Source organism: Kogia breviceps, chromosome 8 (genome assembly GCF_026419965.1).
Source record: "Kogia breviceps isolate mKogBre1 chromosome 8, mKogBre1 haplotype 1, whole genome shotgun sequence".
Lineage (NCBI taxonomy): Eukaryota > Metazoa > Chordata > Mammalia > Artiodactyla > Physeteridae > Kogia > Kogia breviceps.
In genome coordinates, this window is record NC_081317.1 from 19,801,601 (window position 1) to 19,807,600 (window position 6,000).

The window sequence follows — 6,000 nt, forward strand, 5'->3', positions numbered from 1 at the left end:
CTGCCACCCTCCCTGGTCCTGAAGGCTTTTATCTCCATGACAGTTACTAAAACTTTCACTACAGAAAATTCCCTTGGATCCTGTCTTAGCCCTCAGGGGTGGGATGGGGTTGAAGCACATCTGTGACCTCCAGTCACGAGTCCACTCGTCCCAGAAGGCACCAGAATCATTCTCAGCCAAGTGGCTACCCTGATGACTCATTTGATTCTTAAAACAGTCTCACCTCAAATTCTCTCTTAAAGATACTGGCCAGGGCTTCCCTGGTGGCGCAGTGGTTGGGGGTCCGCCTGCCGATGCAGGGGACGCGGGTTCGTGTCCCGGTCCGGGGGGATCCCACGTGCCGCGGAGCGGCTGGGCCCGTGAGCCGTGGCCGCTGAGCCTGCGCGTCCGGAGCCTGTGCTCCGCGACGGGAGAGACCACAGCGGTGAGAGGCCCGCGTACCACAAAAAAAAAAAAAAAGATACTGGCCATACTCATCTCTGTCACAAAATACATGTGGCTGCTTAATAAAGAAACACACTTTTTAACAAATTTTTATTTTAAAATACAGAGGCTGGCCCTTCAGCCGTATGGAGGCTCCGGTCACGCCCTGGCCTCATTGGATCCTCATGTTCCCAGTTAGCGGGGGAGTCTTCCTGCTCCAGCAGGACTCTTGACTTTTATTTTAGAGCCAATAGAAACCCCTCGATTAAACTTCAACCGCTGCCTCAGGAATGTCCACACGGTACACTGAACAGCAGGAAACTCCCACTGAAGGGGGGTTCTGAGGGCGGGGCTGCTGCCCCGGGGAGGCTGGCCCAGACTCGGCCAGTTCGTGCCGTCATCCTTGCGATTTGATGGAATTTGTTCCGCTGATCAAGCAGCACATGCTCTTTGAGGAGAGCACCCGTTTCTGGTTGAGGACAGGGATCAAGGCAGACGTGGTTTTACCTTTGAACAGCCGTTCTGGCAGCAGCAGGCCTGCTTTAGGAGAAGCTGTCACCCTCCCTGCCCACTCTGGCCACAGCTGTCTTCTGGTGGCGTCTTCTCGCCCAGACTTGCCTGCAGTTCGACTCTCCAAGCCAAGCACCGATGTGCGTGTCTGCAGTGTGAGGCTCGGGTCGAGGCCCGCAGAGGGGCAAGTCCACTCGGCTGGGCCCCCGCGGCCCACTGTGGAAGGCACTGGCTAGAGTCACGGATGCCACTGGCAAAGCCACAGACGCTGTCCCCCAGACAGACAGTACACAACACTTCAAACTTCACACACATGACCACTGGGCAAGACGAACTTGGACGCGTGCTTTACTTAGGAGATGGGTGTGCCGACTGCAGGCAAGGTGGGGGAGGAAGGCCACACCGTCTTGAAGGGAGTGGGAGAGCTGTCTGGGGTGCTGGCTCGGAGGATGGCAGCAGTTCAGTGGCCAGCAAATGGGGAGGGAGCATCAGTGAAGGGGACACTGTGGGAAAGCCTCGCAGAGCTTCAGAAGGACAGGGGAAGAAGGGCACCCGAGCTACCTGGTCTGGCTGCCCGGCGGGCCCACCAGTCACTTGGTTCACACCCACTGCGGGCATCTGAGCTTTGCCTGAACCTCTCCTGGGATGGAGAGAGCCTCTCCTCCCAAGGCAGCCTTTCCACTCCGGCCTGCGTTGGGGACAGTGTGTCCAGACACCGGGCTGAAATGTGTCTCCACAGCTCCCACTAATTCTTAACTTTCTGAGTCACAGATGCCATCAGGAATTTGGCACAAGCTATGGGCACTCTTCCCCAGAAAATGGACGGTACACACAACACACATCACACAAATGATGGTGGCCAAGGCAAACCTGGATGTGTCCCTTGGGCACCGGGCCTGTAGGACTCCGACCAGATCCATCTGCTGGGACAGTGTTTCACAACAAGGCCCACGGGGACCACGTCTTCTTGTGGCCGTGTCCCTCTCTTATTTATCAGACACCACCAACCTGGGTCTGGTGCCTGAGGTCAGCAGGGAGCTCCGAGGACCTGACTAATCCCAACCTCACATAGTATCCCCTCGGGACAGACTCCAGCTCTGTCACCCCCAGGTGACATCTCTGCCTCTGTCCATCTCTACTCACCAGTGCCCTGCTCCTACCTGGATGACATGGCCCAACGCCAACCCAAGAAATAACACCACGCACTGCCATCTTCCTAAAGGTTGTTTTATTGTAAAACCATAAATACAACACTGACATGAAATCATTTAAGCAATTGATCCTCTCTAACCATTAAAAGGATGTCTTTTTACCTTGGCATCAACCAACCAGGAAATAATGTTGCAAGAATTCGGGGGGTAGGGGGTGCTGATTTCTGGGTGGGGACTTTTGGCGATTTAAGGAACCAAGTGGAACCTTCCTCTTCTCCCTGGGAATGTCCCACTTTTGGACAAGAACAGACAGGTAAAAACAGCAACATTTAAACAGCTCAGTTTTAAATTTTATTACTTTGTAAAAATCTTTTTTTTTTTTTCTTTTTTTTTTTTTCCTGTTCCTTTCCTCCATTTGACATCAGTAAAAGTTTTAAAACACCAGAAAACTGATTTGGCCGTAAATGGAGAAACGGTACCAAAATGAAATGAAACCAAAAATCCAAAGGACAAACAGAAAAGCCTAAATAAACCCTCGTTTGGTCTCGGGGGTTTACATATCACAAGAACGGTCAACTCAACCCCCATGCAATGTGACTCCTTGGAGAACTGTCGGGTCCACACCAACGACACAGGAGACCGCAAACAACGTCTTTTGTTAATTAACACAGCAAGGGTGACACTAGGTAACTTTTTTTTTTAAATACAGTACATGGTACACAGGGTCCCAAGAAAACCCCGCATAAACCCCTTGTGGAGACTTGAGCCAAAGCACTGGCTGTTTATAAAAATATTGTGTTGCTACAAAAGTATAAATTAATGCTACCGGTATTAAGAAATATTAAACACATAAAACTTATAAGGATTAAGAAAAATATTCATTAATACCTGTAGAAAACTCTGGCCTAAAAAAGATATTTTTTTGTGTGTTTGTTTTTTTGTAAATTTTTTTTTTTTTGTATTTTTCTAAGATGACTTGAGTTTCTTGCACTCGAAGAGAGACACAGTCAGCTGTGCCTATGGTATTGCCTAGAACGTCTTATCTACTGAGAAAGGATGAGGGTGCACACGCATGGGTACTGAGTGGGGCCTGGGAGGGAGGGGCACCAAGGCTTTCTCAAGATTTACCTGATGTGAAAGAATCACCGACGCAAAGTTACGGGGAAAAGAAAAAGGGAGGATCATCAGAAAACAACTGAAAATAATTTATGCTTTTTAAAAAATATCTCTGCTTCAGGTGGTTGTACAAAATGATTTCCTGATGCTCGGCATCTGAATGGCCCTGGACGCACTGCCCGGAGGGTCTGGGAGCCTCCAGCCCCGCAGGTCCCTCTGTCGCCAGCCCCGTACCAGTCCACGAGCTCGCTCACCGCTTTGGAACCCGGCCACCCTGGCTGGGTGGGAGGGAAGGGTCCCAGGCAGGGACCGGCTGGCACCTGGGTTGTGGGAGGAGCCCCCCCTTTCCGGCTGGCCTCAGACCTCATGGTCTCTCGCCAAGCTGGACTTCAGGAAGCGCCACAGGGATCCCAGGCCCCTGAGGTTGCGGACCAGGCTGGGCTGTGCCCCTTTAAGGAACTTTGGTTCGAAGAGTCAAGGTGCCCAGTGGGACGCATGGGTGGGGAGGGCCCCATGGGTCCTGATGCTGACACCCAGCTGCAAACTTAGCAAATCCTTCTCTGTACAGCAGTTGAACCTTTAAAGCAACGCCCGTGGTGGTAGAGGGGCATGAATAGAACAAACAGCAACCAGATGCCCTCCATCCGCATCAAAGCAGAGCAGGTGCCTCTTCGCACAGAAACTACAAGGCCCCTCCAGGGAACGGTGGGGCTCCGCTGACCACGATCCTCAAACGCAAAGGAGAGAGGAAGAAAAACAACAACAACAAAATCCTCCAGAAAACCCTGAAAAGGGGAAACCGGGTGGGAAACAGAAAAGGGAAAACACTGTATCATTGGTTCACCATAACTGGCCTAGCAAACATTAGCCACAGTGAAGAGGGGGCAGGCCCCTTCCCAGTTCTCCCACTGGCCCGGCTGGATACAGGGGGGCCGAGACAGGAGCCCTCCACCCACTGTCTCCAGGGGACAGCCTGAGCCTTACTTAGCCTCTGGGTTTCATCTAAACCAGCAGCCTTTCTAGAAGCCCTCCCTCATGTACGTCCCAGGGACAGAGGCGCTGTCCCTGTGCCCAAGGCAAGGGGCAGAGCTATGAACTTGCCCGGCTCGGTGGGGCAGGAGGAGACTGCCGGCCGAGCTTTGGGGGCCTCCTCTTCCCGCCTCTGCAAGCACATCCATCGTCATGGCAACATCCAGGTACTGTCCCCTTCTGGGCCATTTCTCACAGGACCTCCCTTCTCCATCCACATCCCAGGTTCATTCCAAACCTTTCTTGTGAACCTGTGGCCCCCAGGAACGCATGCTGCATCCCTGACAGCTCTTCAGATGCCCACTTTCCAAGGAGTCTAGTCCAAGTCCAGGCGCAAGCCTAGAGGACCCCTAAAGGCAGAGGGTCTGCTTCACAGTGGAAAACACGCCTTGCAGAGTTTTTCTCTGGTGTTTCTCGGAAGTGCAGGAGAGAAAGGAGCAAACTAAAGGAGAAGACGCTTGCCAGCCTACAGAGCTGGTGTCAAAAGAGTCCTTCCCAGAAATCGGGAGACGCAGAACTTCTCAGCTGTGTCATCAGACTGTCCTCTCCTCACCAGGAAACCTCAGCACCCTTTTCCCAGCCAAGAGCCAAACCCCGAACGCCAAGCATGAGGCTGTCAGGCAGGGTGGTGGCAAAGCGTCCTCGCCCGTGGACACAGCAGGTGGCTTTCTATGCCGTGAACCCCGAGATGAAGTGCGGCCACAAGGGAGCTTTGCCCCGTGGCCCCTCTGTTTTGTTTCCTGGTTTCTAACTACAATCTGGAGGGAGGCCTGGCTGGTGGACCTGGGCACAGGGGAAAAGAACCATGTCGGCACAAGGGCACTCACAACGACTAGGATGGCACCACTGCTCTTGGTGGAGCCGAGACCCCCCAGTTACTTCATATCTGCGGGACCACCCACGAGGCTACGGTCCTTGGCTTGGGCTTTGGTGGTGAAGCCAACTGACCTCAGATGAGGGGAAAACCCTGCAGAGTGGAGGTGTGTTTTCTCCACCTCCCCTCTGGGGGTCCGTGTATGTCAACGCAAAGGCCATTTCTATCCTGGGAACCACATGGTTCAGGCAAGTTGTGTCCAAGTCAGCAGGCAACCGCCTTGAGCTGTAGAGTCCTATAGTGGTCACAGAACTGGGAAGCAGAAGACAAAAACTTTCCGAAGGTCAGCGCCAGGCTAGGGGCCGGGAGATGAACTGGAAGAGCCGACCTCAATCCTTTGGCTGAGCTAGAATTTGGATAGGGTGGATATTGCTGGACATGAGGGGCCAGTGGCTGGGCCTGTGAGATCTTTGGGTTTTATGAAGCTGTTCACTGCAACGGGCTCTGCACTATGGGAGCTGTCTGCATGAGAAAGCAGATGGAGGGGGCACCTGGGTACAGCCTTTCCTGTTGGCAACAAGTTTCTGAAGAACCAGAGGCTGCAAGAGAGAAATGACTACCTGCCACCTTGTTCCCGTGTCTGGATGAGGCAGCCCCAGGAGACAGCTTTCCGAGACCTGGTGGCACTCACATCACATCTGCAGAGCACGCCAAGCCCTAAGGATTGAACTGAGGTGGAAAGGAGGAACAGGACAGGAGGTGACACATATGACTAGATAACTGGAATTTAGTAAGACTTAAATTTTTCTGAAGAGAAGAACGCTGATAGCAGGGCTTGGTCCTGATGGCTTTGCAAGGAAGTGAAATGCCTATTTGCTAACTGAGTGACCCCATAATGAGGCAACACCAGCACAGCTCCGCTCCAAGAAGAGGGAGGACGGGCTCCAAGGCTTGGCT